This window comes from Grampus griseus (assembly GCF_964374135.1).
Source record: "Grampus griseus genome assembly, chromosome: 5".
Classification (NCBI taxonomy): Eukaryota; Metazoa; Chordata; class Mammalia; order Artiodactyla; family Delphinidae; genus Grampus; species Grampus griseus.
In genome coordinates, this window is record NC_138998.1 from 132375728 (window position 1) to 132391964 (window position 16237).

Sequence of the window (16237 nt, forward strand, 5' to 3'; positions counted from 1 at the left end):
ATAAAGCTCAAGTCCTATTCCCTATCTGAAATCACCTCCCAGTGACTTGCAATCTACCCCATCTGTCCCATGCTTCTAGATTTCATTGTTACATACTAACAAACAAAGCCTTGCTTTATTCACTCACTAACTAGTGGGTTTTCCCAGCTATTGCTTCAAAGAATCAATATTCCTTATTACGAAGTAAATAAACCTCTGCTCCTACTCAGTCTGGAGCTACTGGAGTTGCCTTTTTGAGAAATGAAATAATTACACATCAACACCTCGATTTCAAAGTGTCTCCCTTTGTAATTCTGGAAGCCACTGTCTTCCCTGCCCATTGCATCTGAGAACATACGGCATGTCTCCCAGATCAGCAGTCACGTGGATCTCATACTGTATGCACCTCCAGTTTCAAAGACCCTGGAAGCTGTTTGTGTGAACCCCTAGTGTCCCTTAAGACAACTGTTATATACATAATACTGCCAGTATTTTTGGTCTGATCATCCTAAATAGTTCCTCCAAATTAGATTACAATCAATCTGGCTGGTAGAAAAAAGTAATGTTTAGTTGGTCCAATGAGGAAACATGTGGGAGCAAAAAAACCTCTCAAAGTTACAAAGTGAAGAAAGAGAAGTGTTTTTACAAAAGTGGCCAGAAGAAAATTGAGGAACTATTACTTGTTTTGCAACCCCCAAAATGAGTACTAAGCTCTTTTTTTTAAAAAAAATAATTAATTTATTTATTTAGGCTGCGTTGGGTCTTCGTTGCTGCACAAGGGCTTTCTCTAGTTGCAGCGAGTGGGGTTACTCTTTGTTGCGGTGCATGGGCTTCTCATTGCGGTGGCTTCTCTTGTTGCAGAGCACGTGCTCTAGAAGCACAGGCTTCAGTAGCTGTGGCAGGCGGGCTCAGCAACTGTGGCTCTCAGGCTCTAGAGGACAGGCTCAGTAGTTGTGGCACACGGGCTTAGGTGCTCTGCGGCATGTGGGATCTTCCCAGACCAGGGCTCAAACCCGTGTCTCCTGCACTGGCAGGTGGATTCTCAACCACTGCGCCACCAGGGAAGTCCCAACACTAAGTTCTTAACAGGGAGAAAATGGTAGAATGGATGATATTCAAGTCCCACTAAGTTTCTTAGGCACTGGTCCAGATTAAATGGAACACTTAGTCCACTATTTAACAAAATTTTTATTGAATGTAAAGATATTTGCATACAGAAAATAAAATAACTGAACACCTCATAAAATAAAAGTATAAATTAAATGTATATTATTTATCATGCCATTTCCAAGGATGAATGTTATGCAACCTCAAAATTATATATTCTACTGTAAGCTTTCCTTTATCAAAGAAGAGCTACGGGGCCTCCCTGGTGGTGCAGTGGTTGAGAGTCCACCTGCCGATGCAGGGCACATGGGTTCGTGCCCCGGTCTGGGAACATCTCACATGCTGTGGAGCGGCTGGGCCCGTGAGCCATGACCGTTGAGCCGGCGTGTCCGGAGCCTGTGCTCCGCAACGGGAGAGGCCACAACAGTGACAGGCCCGCGTACCGCAAAAAAAAAAAAAAAAAAAAAAGTACTACGTAAAACTTTTAAATAAAAATAAATGTTTAAAAATATAGGCTGATGTAAAAAGCCCTATAAAAAGCACAAAGATTTTAAAGTTTTCCAGGTACATCTGATTTTAAATATATTTGACATAAGTCCACAAATTGAAGATTATGGTTGTAATATTTTAAATTTTTATAATGGTAACATATTAAAAATTTGGAGAAACAAACATTAAGACCTCTATTTTAAATAATTTTTGGTACAAAGCAGAATAAGGAATTTGCATAAATTAAACATTTACCATAAATAACACCAAGAAAGTAGTTAAAGAAAGTACTATCTTTTAAGGAATTTCTAAAAAAAAAACAATGGGAAGAAATTTCAAATGGTTTCATCTTAGTTATAACAACATGAACTCCACTTGCTGTTCCCCTGCTACACTATGCCCCAAGGAGCTCATCTATTAATAATTGTAAATAAAACCTCTACAGATCATTCCTTATCTACACTTTCAGACCAAAAGTGTTCTGAGTATCAGATCAACCTCAAAATCAATGGACATAAAACTAGACTCGTTTTTTTTCCCCCAAACAAGATTTTGCTGTACCAAACTTCAGTAATCGAGGACATTTTAGAATCTATCATAATTCCTTCCTCTGCATTAAGTTATCAACCATAAGGCTTCCTTTTCCTTTATAATGTCCTGGCTTACCTGCTCATTTTATTTGTTAGCACAAGCGATGGGCTAACACTGCAATGCCTCAGGCTTGCGCTATGGCCACAGGCTGCTGAATGGCTTTCTTTCTTTCCTTCATCCAATACACCTGTTACTCTATGAACAACTTAAGCCTGAAAGTCCAAACTCTTCTTATATGCTCAATTTTCCATTTCTCCTCAACACAAACTTTACAATTTGGTGGCCACTTCAGGTTCGGGATTCAGTTGTTTTTTTTTTGGTGGGGGGACATGCAGGCCTCTCACTGCTGTGGCCTCTCCCGTTGCGGAGCACAGGCTCCAGATGCGCAGGCTCAGCTGCCATGGCTCACGGGCCCAGCCGCTCCGTGGCATGTGGGATCTTCCTGGACCGGGGCACGAACCCGTGTTCCCTGCATCGGCAGGTGGACTCTCAACCACTGTGCCACCAGGGAAGCCTGGGATTCAGTTTTAATGCTTCTAACCCACCCTAATTTATATTTTAAGGAAAGCACAGATACACTGTCAAGCAGCTAGGCTGCCAAAAAAACCAGATGAAGTCAACTCTGAAATGTTGGCCCATCATGCTGGGCCTAGTGTACAGCATTATGATGCTAGCTGGATTGTTAGGGGTAAATCTTCAGTTATATTGAAGAGGTGACAATACTAAGTTTTAACAATGTTCTTACCCATCTGTGGGACTTTTCATACATATCTACATATCACAGAAAGAAGTATGTCAAACCATGTACCCATAAAACGTATGGTCAGCATAATCCAAGTAACTAATGGAGGTTTGGTTCAAATACCATACTTTGCAGGTTGTGGAGGAGACTGGTAGTCCTAACTAGATAGGCCAGCTCTGCTTCTTAAAGAGGAAGGCATATCTCTACATCTTGCAGGCAACAGTCTCTAGAAATCCGTATATTTCAAGGACACTTTAGATAAGCAATGAATACATAGGTGTTTGGCTACACACTGTACTGTTCTCCTGGGTCTGTTACAAGATGGGCATGGGAGACACTGTGATAGTGGCTCATACCTAGCTAAACCTGGAAAGCATTTCTAGCTAATAACATGTATTATGAGAAATTTTTTTTTTTGCGGTACGCGGGCCTCTCACTGTTGTGGCCTCTCCCGCTGCGGAGCACAGGCTCCGGACGCGCAGGCTCAGCAGCCATGGCTCACGGGCCCAGCCGCTCCGCAGCATGTGGGATCCTCCCGGATCGGGGCACGAACCCGTGTCCCCCACATTGGCAGGCGGACTCTCAACCACTGCGCCATCAGGGAAGCCCCTATAAGAACTTTTTATTTCACATTTTAGGTATATGATTTAAAACAGGAAAATGCATGAAGTTGCAATGGTTCCTCTTACTAGATGGATTTAAACTAGAGGCTGGATACACATTTACAGTGGCATCATAAAGGAGATTCAAGCATCAGTTGAGGGGGTCGAGGGACGAGATGACCATAACAGTCTCTTCTAATTATGAGAATCTAGATTTATATGAACATTATCAAGACATACTCAATTGAATTTATACAAGTGACGCATAATCTTTACAACTCACACAACCTGAGATCTAAAGACAGGTGAAGAATTAGGAAAGGAAAAAAAGTTTTTTTGATATGGGCTTTAGGTGGACGCAACAACAAGAGGCATTTGATTGGATACGTCAAATTGTTGGCTATATATGCAACAAGTGGCTTCAGCAATGACCTCTTCCGAATCGCAAAAGAATTTCTGATTAATTCTCCTGCCTCTAAGAGAGCTTAACTATTGTTATTTGTTGATTTACAAAATACCTTTTCACTTAAGAATTCTTACTAGTAGGACCCCCTTGCTAGTACTGCTGGGAGGTGGGTAGTGGGTTGATTGGGGAAGTGGGATGGTTATTAATTGAAAGATTAGAAATTTTTGCTACAGTTTCTATTTGATGTAGGGCCATTTAATACAGTAAGATCTAGAATGACAGAAACTTAACTTTCATTTATATTTCTGAATTAGCATAATATTTTCCCATATTGTACTACTGGGGAACAGTGGAGCCAATGGTGGCATGAATGACAGTCATCCCTTCCTGCTGGCTTAATCATGTGACACTGGGACAATGAAGGTGATGAAGAAGACAAGCAATTGAGGGATCCTCCCTATATCTCTAATACATTCTCCCTCTTCTCCAACTGACTTAAGGGATGTTCTCCACAGATTAACATTATTGCAGTTTGTCAACACTTAGTTTTCTAAATCACTATAGGATTTTAAATCAATTCTTACTTCAGATGCAAAGTAGGACATGTAATTTTGATTAAATATTTACTAATAAATTCACAATCAAGGGAAAATAATACACAAGATGTCATCTTTATTATAATGTATAAAAAGAGAAGAAAATTATTTTGCAAAATACTACATTTTAGCATTATGTGGATATGTGTGTTTTTGCTTTTCTACTCATAAAACTGTCATTAGCTCAACGTATACTGTTTATTGGGTCTAGAAAAATCATAAATAAAGCTGTCTTTGAACTATTCTATGTGAAGTTCACAGGAGCAAGAAAACATTTTTATCAATTAAAAAAATATTTCACCAAAAACAACCCCCCAAAACACTGTGATTCCATAGTGAAACATTTTAAGAATTCCCAAGCCTTCCCTTTTTCCTCCTTCAAGGAGGTACACAAATGAACCAAGACACATTACTGTCCAGGGTATAGTACTGGTTCAGAGGCCTATATATTCCTTGAGGTTTTGTGCACTCTTCTTCAATCTAGAACTGTGATTTTGAATGCACAGTACAAAGAGTTGTAAAACTACCAAAATATTTCACTGCAACTGACAGGCAACTTTGCCTTGTATGGTGAACCTTCTCTTTCAAATCTGAATGTCTCATCCTCTGCCATCTAGAGCAGAGGCATCAATAAGTTGAAATTAGTGATAAAAGGTAATAATTAGACACTGCAGTGATTGATGGATACAGTTGAAAAGTCATAACTGACCCTACCCTGAATCCTGGCTTTCCTACTTATTCACTGTATGACTTGGGCTACGTAATTTTAACCCTCTGGGCCTTAGATTCCATACCTATAAAACAGGAATAATAACAGTAGTTACCTCAAAGGGGTACTGTAAGGCTTAAAAAAATACATGCAAAGCCCTCAGTACAATACCTGGCACACAGTAAGTGCTCAATAAACGTTGACTGTTTTTACTATTATTTCTGTAAACTGAGCAGAGAACTTGTAAAATATCAAGAGTTCCAAAGCCCATCTCACAGAGCAGCGAGGGGTTCTGTCCAGAGCAACTTGAGTTTTAACACCTTTTAATTTTGGCCGTGGGCTATGATATCATCTAGATCTGTGCCACTAGCCACCAAAGAGCCCTTGAACTGTGCCTAGTCAGAACTGAGATGTGCTGTTAGTGTAAGATGCACATCAGATTTCGAAGACTTAATATGAAGAAAAAGAGAATGAAGAATATCTCGATTTCAAAATGTCTGATTATGTATCGAAACGATAATATTTTATTTTTTATCTTTGGCCACACCGCGCGGCTTGTGGGATCTTAGTTCCCCAGACCAGGGATGGAACCGGGGACCTTGGCAGTGAGACCTCGGAGTCCTAACCACTGGACAGCGGGAAATCCCGAAATGGCAATATTTTAGACATCCTGGGTTAAATGAAACTTTAAAATTAATTTCATGTTTCTTTTCTTTTTTCTTTCTTTCTTTTTTTTAAACGTGGCTCTCATTAAATCTGCACTCAGAGCTGATGGCGAGCTTGTCAAACTGCGGATTCTCAGGACCGCCCAGACCTACACAATCAGCATCTGCGCTTCAGTATGATTCTGAGGTGGTTCTCACGCACTGCTCCAGTGTTCCTCTGTTGAGCTTACTCTGGAGGACAAACCTGGCCCTACAGTTACATAAATGCGAATACCCTGGCTTTAAGTAAGTGCTCACCGAAAAAGAAAAGTGGAGGAGAAAGCGGCGGGAGGGAAGGAGTAAGGTAGAAAGAAAAAGAAACTCCAAGTAGAGGAACAAAAAGATGCAGGAAGGGGAGAAATCCAACCTGGGAGATTCAGTGGAAGGGAACTTCCAGACTTCTGCCTCCATAAATGTGGAGAGAGATACAAACTGAGGTAAAATCTACCATCCAAACCTGTAAGGACCAGGAAATCGTCAGTCAATTCAAGTCTTACCCGCCCCTCAGCGGCCTCAGCTAAGCGAGGCCTGGGCCCGAGAGATCTGAGGACGGTAACCACCATCCGCCCCAGGGCTCGACGGTTCGCCGGGGAGTCTCCCGCTCTCTCCCCCAAGGCCCGGTTGCCCAAGACACGCAGCACGTTTCTCGGCACTCACCTGCCTCGGAGCAGCTCCAACGGCCTGCACCTTCACCACAGCCACCTTCGAGTCCTTCTGCAGAGGGCCCGCCCCCTCTGGGCCAGGGGCTGTTCCCATTGGCCAGGCCGCTCGTCAGTCTCGGAGGCTCTCGGACTCCCCGAGGCTGTAGGGAACGCCATAGCAACCGAACATGGAACTACATCTCCCGGCATGCTCTACGGCGATGCACTAGGGGCTACCAATAAATGCGCGAAGTCCTAGTTGCCGAAGGGTTCAGTTTTATGCAAATATCAGTTAAAGACCACACCCTTCCTCATTCCAACTGTATCCCCATCATCTTCTTTGGACTGTGCCCCGCCTCCCTTTTGCCTCCACATTGTTCTTTCCTTTAACACTTTCCGTTAGTTGAATGCATCCTAACTAGTGTCTCGCCTCGCACGGCAACGGAGAAATGCACCGAAATCGTGGAACAAAATATGCCTAAGCCCCGTCAGGAATATCCCAGACCTGACGTCTCTAGTTACGCCTTCAGGAAAGGGGGTGGGGAGGAAGGAGAGACCAGGTCACGCCCCCTTTGCACTTGCTGATTGGTTTATTCGGCTGTCACTCCGTCCTCTTTCATTTTTTTCAGCTGCCCCTCCTTTGGTTCCCCGCGGTGGGCGGGGCTAGAGGTAGGGGGCGGTGAGGAGGTGTAGGCCCCTTCTTTCGATTGGTAGATTTTTTGTCCCCACCCACCCGGGGGCGGAGATGGAGGGGTGGATGGGAGCAGGGGAGGCAGCTGAGGGAGATGAGGAGATAGGCGGGAGCGAGGGAGCGAAGGAGGTAGAGAAGAGCGGAGGAGAGGGGAGGGAGCGCAGCTTGGTTGCTCCGTAGTACGGCGGCTCGCAAGGGAGAATCCCGAGCGGGCTCCGGGACGTACGGAGAGGCGGGCGGGCGGGGATGGTGTGCGGGGCTGCGGCTCCTGCGTTCCCTCCCGCTGCGAGTGAGCTGCACTGATTTGTCCCTGGGGCGGCAGCGTGGACCCGCCTGGAGATGAGGTGAGGAGCGGGCTGGACCGCGGCGGCCTGGACCGGGAAGGCGGCAGGGGCGGGGGTCGGCGCGGGGGTCGGCGCGATGGCCGCCTGGGGCGCCCGTTCCCCGGGCCGGTGCGCGTCCCTCCGGGCGCCGTTCACCCTTTGCCACACGGTCGGGAGGCGCGGCACCCGCAAACCCTGTGCCTCGTCCTTCCTATTCTCCCGGGGGCTGCGGTGGGGCGGCCGGCTGGCGGGCGCCGGGAGGCCAGGGCTCCGCGACGGACTGAGGGGGTGGCGGCTACGGGACGGGCTTCGGGTTGAATGGGCGTCTGCAGCCGTGGCCGGCGAGCGGGGTCCCTCCTTCCTCAGGGGGGACGTGGGGCGGTCGGTCGTTCCAGGGCTGACCTCGCTGCCCTCGGCCGCCTGAGCCTGGCGGGCTGGCCAAGCCTCGCTTCCCCGCCAGCCTCCCGGGGATCCGGAGCTCGCGGGGAGCGGCGTCGCGCCTCCCGCCTTTCTCCCCCGGCCTTGAGTCCCCGGCTCATCCCTTTTTCTCTCTCCTGTGCCTTCAAAATCCCTGTCAGTGAAGGACAGTCAATGCCGTTTGGCCCTGAGTCCTCCTGCTGGGGCTGTCTCTGATGGTATTTAACGGAAAGCGGCTCTCCTTTCAGTGGGAGCGCGTCCCCGGTGTCTGCCGTTCCCCTTCCTTTCTTTACGCACAGACACGGCTTTACGGTGTGGACCGAAGGCACAATTACCGGCTCTTGCTTGAACGAGGAAATGTAATCAGAATCCCCAGGAAAAGGAAACCAACGAGGAATGGGTTGCGCCTTCCTTTACTCCTTGTTTGCCTTTGGATTAGAAGGCAACTTCGTAGATTATATTTCCTATAGACATCTTTTGTTGTGATTCAGACTAAAGGCGTTGCTTTTGAAGAAATAAATTAGCGGCTTCTATGTTGAGTTGAAGGCTATGGAGATTTTTGATCGCCTCTTAATATGAAAGTTTCCTTTAGAACTTTGCCATCATCATTGCTATTCTGAAGGCAGCACCAGCCTGAAATTTTAAATACATGCAGACTCCGGACAGATGCGTTTCTTTGTGCTTATCTGCTGGCATCCTACTCTTAATGTTTCCGTGGTCGGAACGTACAGATAATAAAAACAAGTACAATAAAAAGTATAGATACTAAAAACAAATACCATACCAAAAAATGCATCTGGAAAATCTCAGTTCTGTCAACGGGGAGGCAGTTTTTACTAATCCCTTTGAAAGGATGAAGACCAGGCTCAGAGATCTCAAGGATTATGTGGTGGACAGGATCTGAGGGAAGGAACTGGGGCCATGGATCCAGCAGGCCAGCTGGTTTATGTAGTGCTACTCTTAACCTCTGAAATAGGAGGAATGTATTTGTTGGGATACCTTTATTTTTAGATGACTTAAGGTGCAGAAGCTTAAACGCCCCCAAAGTTATGATTTCTACCTGTCACTGAGAACAAAATACTATGTGTTTTTGTTCTCAAATTTTTAATAGTTTACTTGAAACATTTATGTTGTTTTGATGGTTGTTTGCTTATTACTAAAGAAAAAACCATTTTAAAATATTGAGTTCTTTCTGTAGGAGGTTTGTAAAGAACCCAGAAACTTTAGGTAATCTAAATTGAGAAATGAGGGACACTAATTTAGTGATGGTTTAAAAACTATTTAAAACTTCTTTAAGTAGCTCCAGTAAGGAGCATTTCTGATACACCTTTTTTTTAAAGGCTATTTCTTTATCTAAGAATGTTATCTATTGAAATTGCTGAGGCACATGGTACCTTCACAAAACTCTATTATTATTCTACCTGAGTAAGAGAGGAAATGAACAAATTTTTGATGTACTTTGGAACCCTGTGGATTGTTCAGATACTAAGCATTGTGAAATAGGGCATAAAATGAGTGGTAGCAAGTTAGTTCCCTGAAATGTTTGTCTCTCTTAGCTAATTTTCTTTTTTGCAGTTGACTAGCAATTTCCTTTTTCTTAATGCTTATCCCTAATATTGGTAGTAAAATTCTGCTTAGGTTCATGTTTTCCCCAAATAACTAGATTAAGGCAAACTCAAATCTATAATGGGGGTTAAGAAGGCGGTGCTGGTAAATCCCTCTACTCTTACTCAGCTTTTTTTTTTTTTTTTTTTTCCGGGACGCGGGCCTCTCACTGTTGCGGCCTCTCCCGTTGCGGAGCACAGGCTCCAGACGTGCAGGCTCAGCGGCCATGGCTCACGGGCCCAGCCGCTCCGTGGCACGTGGGATCTTCCCGAACCGGGGCACGAACCCGTGTCCCCTGCATCGGCAGGCGGACTCCCAACCACTGCGCCACCAGGGAAGCCCTTACTCAGCTTTTTAATTTGCTAGATTTGTGAATTATAGGGAATTAATTACAGGTCGGTTGGGTTTATATTACTCAGTTCACATTCCACTGCCATAGAGCTTTTCTCTTCTGAATGATCATTCTCTTCTGAATGGTTCCACTTACTGACAGGTTTCTCAAAGTCTGGACCTCAGAACACTTATATCAGCATTGCCTGAGGTTCTTGCTAAAAATACAGACTCCTGGAATCTGATTTCCAGCAAGTCCTCCAGGAAGTTTTCTTGCACAGTAGCGTTGGAGAACCACTGGCATTGTGCTTCCTTCTCACTGAGCGTGTCCTAAGACCATGTTTTGAAGAGGATAGCAAGTTTTTTCAAGAGACAATAACTTTTATCCCTTAGGCTGCTAGTAAAAAACTATGACATTCAGGTATGTGACACACCTGTAATATAAATTTCAGAAGGGCAGAGACTTTGGTTCATCATTGTACCTCTGGTGCCTAGAAGAGTGCCTGGAGGAGCTTCATGAAACTCTTGAGTGAATTACATCACAGTGAGGCCACGTCTTTAAACCTTTACTTGTAAAGTTAATCTTATCACTTTGTAGTCATTGATTTTAAGCTTGGAGCCGCAAGTATTGTACCCCAGTCATTTCTGTAAGTTTGGTTGGCTCTGAAAGGAGAGAATCTTTCCCAAGCTTAGACTGCTCAAGGCGATAAGCTGGAAAGAAGGCTCCTAGCAAAATGTTTGCTTAGACTCAAAATATAAATATAAGTCACAGTATAGTGATAAATTACTATGGTATCACTACATTAAAATGCCATTTTATAAGCTATGATAAGCCCAACATAATGCAATAAAAATTGGTTTCCAAAAAATGTAGAAAACTGGTATGTTTTCTGATTTTATTTTTCATCCTCGTAACATATGACCTTCACTCCTTTTTTTCAGAGTCCAGCACAGGACTCAGCCCCATAAATAACAGCTTCTGTTGTGTAGTTGAGGGGATGGATAGTTAAGAGTGCAACATCTAGAGAATATTGGGTTTGACCACACATAGTCTGTGACTTTGATCTAGTCACCTAACCTCTCAGTGCCTCAGGTTTCTCAGCTGAAAATGGGAATAGTTGTAGTAAAATTTAATACTTCTAAGTGCTTGCTTAAGTTCTTCAGATCCATTCATTTAATAAATGGTAGTTACGATGATCATAAAAAGTTGAGGTATATAAAAATATATAAAACTCTAGCTAGTCCGCTCAGTTTTTGTACTACTGTACTTTATGGTAGTAAATAGAAATCCATTGCTTAAAAAAGAAGTCTCTTGCTAATTTCTTGGCACTAAATATGTATAATTTTTAAATTATAACAATAACTAAACATTAAAAGTATTTAATAAAACATCAAGTTCTACGCAAATTTTTTTTCTAAATAAAGATAAACCTGTCATCACTTTCAGCTTAATAGTATTATTTCAGAAAGAAACTAATAATCAGTTTAGATAATCCCTTGTATTTTAAAGAATCGCATGTTTATGGTAGAACAATTGAAATACAGAACAGCAGAAAGTAGAAAACCATAAAATACTTAGAGGTCCACTACCTGAATACATTTCTCTCCAGACCCTCTTTCTGTGTGCATGTGGTTATTTATATACAGTTTTTGGTAGCAAATATGGGATCCTGCTATACATGATTGTTTTGTAACCTGTACTTTTTTTCTTAACATCTTACATGAATCTTTTCATGTCTGTATAGTCAGTTATAATAGTAGTTGAATAATATTCCATTTTATGGGTCTGTGATAATTTAACCAATTTGTTTTTATTAAACATTAGTTTATTTTTTTCCCACCACTATAATCAGTATCTCTGCAATGACTATCCTCCATGCATCTCTATATATACTTTCGAGATTTTTTTTCCTTAGGATAAATTTCTAGAGGTTTGATTGCAGGATCAAAGTGCATGCTATGGTTTAAGAGTTTTTGATACATATTTCCAGTTTGTCATTTTGAAAGGTTGTAGCAATTTACACTGTTAGCATGGTGTATGAGAGTTCCGTTTCCCTCCCCCTTCCTTTTTTTGGGAATGACTTAACCAGTGACAAACCTAGTGAATTGTTTTCATTTTTAGGAAGAAGAATGGGATGTTATTGTGACCAGTTTGATGGTGTGATATGGAAAGTCAGAAAATTCATACACCTGTCACAATGATAGCTAACTATTTTTTTTTTTTTGGCTGTGCTGGGTGGATTGTGGGGTCTTAGTTCCCAGACCAGGGATTGAACCTGTGCCCTCTGCAGTGGAAGCACGGAGTCCTAACCACTGGACCGCCAGGGAATTCCTGATAGCTAACATTTATTGAGTCCGTTTACAACATTTTATAAGCATTAACTCACTTAATTTTCAAAATTTTTCTGTTCTTTAGATGAATATGACTTGGAAACCAAGGTACCTGCAGTTAAGTAACAGAGAGCCAGCAAGTGGCTATGCAGATTTGTTACTCTAGAGCCCAAACTCTTAGCCACAGCGCTGGATTGCCTATTTCCTGCACATGTTGTATGGCACTGGGGGTACTTTCTACATTCCTGATTTCTGTTTTGAAATAACCTAGCAGTTTCTTGGCGTGCATTAATTTATTAAGTAGGTGGGGCACAGATTTGAAGCCCTCTCATTGAGGAGTTCATCGCATAAGTTAGCACATAAACAAGCCTCATGTCCTGTCTAGCACCCACCTCTCAAAGCAGTGTGCTACCCTTTCCTCTGTAGTGGTTTTCCTAAAGCACCCCTGCGTGAGAAACAGGATTAGAGTCACAGAGAACACTAGCGAAATTGGAAAAGGCAGTTTACTTGTGGTGTGGACTTGCCTTGGAAACACGAGACAACGTACAGAAGTGTGATTAGGGAGACAGCCGGGAGTCTGTCCAAACATTTCTATGTTGGCCGGTTTGGAGATTTGAAGTGCCCAGTGGAAGTTCAGTTCAGGAATGCAAAGGCCTCACTGTAGAGAGCTGTCACCCATCCATTGGGAGACCATTTAAAAAAAAAAAACCCTTCTATTCATAAGTGTGATGGTAGAATATCATTAAAGTTTTGTTGCTCATGACTGTAGCCCTCTAACAAGGTGAATTTCCAGTAAGCTAATCTGTTTGAATTCATCATTGCTCTTTTCACCTTTTTCTAGTAGGACTAATGATTGGCAGCTTACCTGACTAGCTTATTGCCCAGAGAGAGGGCTGGTGAAATCATTTTGACTTCAGCTCTCTGGCCTTAGTTTGAGCTGCTCAGTCAGGCAGGACGACCACCGCTCAGTTTTAAGCTGGACACCAAAACCCACTCTCACTGTTGTGAGGGCTGGAGCTCCACCCAGGCCGGGTGGGAGTGGTCCTGGGGGCACTTTACTCCTCATCCAGTGGTGGAGCCAGCAGGTGAACTGAGGGATGCGATAGTTTCGGATTCAGCTGAATTTGAGAAAATATTGTTGGCCAAAAAGCTCATTCGGACTTTTGCATAACATCTTACAGAAAAACCCGAACGAACTTTTTTGTGAACGCAATAACAAGATCATAGCAGTTGGTCAAAGTTTTTTTTAATCCTTGGTGGTTAAAATTAAACGTCTTCTCCCTAATGCAGCTAAAAAAAAAAGTTAGCTATCATTGTGACAGGTGTATGAATTTTCTGACTTTCCATATCACACCACCAAACTGGTCACAATAACATCCCATTCTTCTTCCTAAAAATGCAAACAGTTCACTAGGTTTGTCACTGGTTAAGTCATTCCCAAAAAAAGGAAGGGGGAGGGAAACGGAACTCTTGTACACCATGCTAACGCAGGAGGGCCAGCTTTGGATCCTGTGTGCCTTGGTGAACCCTTTGACTTGTTTCTCTGTCAGGGGTAGTTTTGTTCATCCCAGCATTTTGTCTGCAAGTCCTTCTGGTGACTGGTGGATACTGGGAAATGGACAAGGCCAACTGACTTTTAGTGTCATGCTTTCACCAACCTGGTTACGAAGGACACTGATTCTTATGATAAAACCTTGGAAACAAGGTGTCATCGGAGTCATTCGTTGTGTGTGTGTGTGTGTGTGTGTGTGTGTGTGTGTGTGTGTGTAGAGGGCTAATCATCTCTCTCTGAGGCAAATTTCCCGAGCAGTTTTATTCTAACAAGAGTAATGTGTTGTATTATAAGACATTGTATAAACACACACACACACACACACACCCATTCCTGTGCATTATCTATAATAAGAGTGTTGTGGATCCACTGTTTTATAAAAATCAATTCATTTCTGCTGTAATCTTAGGATAATAGATTTTAGAAGCAAGTAATCTTTCAGTTTCTGGAATCATTTGAAACTCAACTGTTCCATTCTTACAGAATTAGGGTATTCCACTTTGATCACTGACATATAAAAGCTGTATAGCTAGTAATGAGAGAAACCTTGAAAAGTTGACAAAAAAATTAGTACCATTCCTGGTATATATACCAAGTTTCAGTAGTTAAAGGTACACCCTCCTTTATTTCTCCTCTTTCTTTCACTTACAATAAATAATATTAAACAAAGTCAGTAAATAATAATATGTCTCTTATAGGTAGTACTGCTTATTTTCAGATACCTTGAGATATTGTCATTAAAATTGCTGTTTTAATATTCTTTAAATGATTAGAGAAATTGAGGAGGGAGAGAACCTGGTAGAGGGGTTGACTAGGGTGTGAGCTCCACGAGACAGGGAGTTTTGTCTGCGTTCCTCTCTGCCTTATCCTCAGGACTTAGAACAGTGTCTGGTGCACAGTGGACACTCAACAGTCGCATGCTGGCATGTTGAATAGATTAGTGTTTGAGGCTCTGTTTACCTGGAGGCCCGAGTCACCCAGGTCAGGTGAGCACTGGAGAGACAGGTGAGGAATAAAGGAGACAGGAGCTGGTTTGGATTTTATTCAGAGTCAGTGGAAGTAGGAAGCCAACATCAGTGTTGTTTTGTGGTTTTTTTTGTGGTACGTGGGCCTCTCACTGTTGTGGCCTCTCCCGTTGCAGAGCACAGGCTCTGGACATGCAGGCTCAGCAGCCATGGCTCACGGGCCCAGCCGCTCCGCGGCATGTGAGATCTTCCTGGACTGGGGCACGAACCCGTGTCCCCTGCATCGGCAGGCGGACTCTCAACCACTGCACCAACAGGGAAGCCCCCAACCTCAGTTTTAAGCAGGGGAGTACCTTTTGTTTGAATAGATTCCTCTGGATGTCACGTGGGAGTGGACTGGAGGAGAGCAAGAGAGAAATGTTAAATTGACCCTGCTTTCAGTTATCTGAAAGTTGACATTTCTACCTGGCCTTGTACTTTTTCTTTGCCATGAGGGTAATAAGATTTACTCTTTGATGGGGTGAGATGAATAGTGATTTGTATAAACTTTTGAAGTTCTCTGAGGAAAACAGAACCCCATAAAACCACTATTCTTATGGATCAAATAAAATAAAACAATGTAAAATAAAGATCAGGAATTATTTAACTTTTTAACCATTAATTTAATTGAGGTTATGACTATAGATTTCTGATAGGAAAGATTTTTCTGTTTACATTTTTTGGTGAAAGAAACTTTAAATATATGGAAATGAATCCTTAAAAATAGCTGTGTTATGAATTGAGTGTCTATAGAAGCTATTCATTTTGAGGAAGATCTTATTTGTAAAATGCTAATATTGTCTGTCCAATCTGGTGCTTTAATTAGTATCAAAGGGAGGGAAATACTGCAGTAATTGTAACCTTACGTTACTTCCTTAGTTCTGTTAGTTTTAAACCATAGTCATTATCTATTATCTTTAGTTGTTTTGATCTCATTAGGTTAAGTGATATTGCAGTTGTGATTTGGTAATTTAAAAAGTAACATGTTTTTCTTACTACAAAAGCAATGCATGTTTATTGAAGAAAACTTTGGAAATTCAGATAAAGTAGTAAAAGAGCGTATCTGGAATCTCACTGTCCAGAGATAATGACCATCCATACCCTGTGAGGGATCAGCTTGCTCAAATTACCTAGAAGTTTAGTTGTATTCAGTCTGGGAGACATGAAGGCATGTTAGGGACTCTGGGGACTGAAGATGGTCCCATGGATGGGGCAGCCCAGGGCCAATCTGCCCAGACATTTGTGGCCCTGGGAGGATGCATCTTGGTGTTACTACACCTTCTAGCTTTTTAAGAGAAGCTGGAAATCTAGAAATATGGATTTAATAAGAAATCTCCCAATTTTTATGTGGGCCACAATTTTTAATAACACGCTGGGGTTCAAACAAAGCATACCTGAGGGCTGCATTCAGTCTTTTT

The 16237-nt window shown here is 42.7% G+C and overlaps 2 protein-coding genes across 4 annotated transcripts in view; one reads left to right on the forward strand and one right to left on the reverse strand.

Annotated features, from left to right (window-relative positions):
• CRYZL1 (crystallin zeta like 1) overlaps window positions 1-6658 on the reverse strand; it is a 34261-nt gene extending 27603 nt beyond the window's left edge. For 2 of the 3 annotated variants that reach the window (XM_082655249.1, XM_082655248.1), the window contains exon 1: window positions 6583-6658. The gene's annotated coding sequence lies outside the window, so the exon portion shown is untranslated. Of the gene's footprint in view, window positions 1-6292; window positions 6383-6582 lie in introns of all 3 variants that reach the window. The other variant, XM_082655250.1, reaches the window with a different exon arrangement.
• A 752-nt stretch (window positions 6659-7410) lies between these two features.
• Window positions 7411-16237, forward strand: part of ITSN1 (intersectin 1) — a 180515-nt gene continuing 171688 nt past the window's right edge. Inside the window, exon 1 of the mRNA XM_082654560.1 lies at window positions 7411-7601. The gene's annotated coding sequence lies outside the window, so the exon portion shown is untranslated. The remainder of the gene's footprint in view (window positions 7602-16237) is intronic.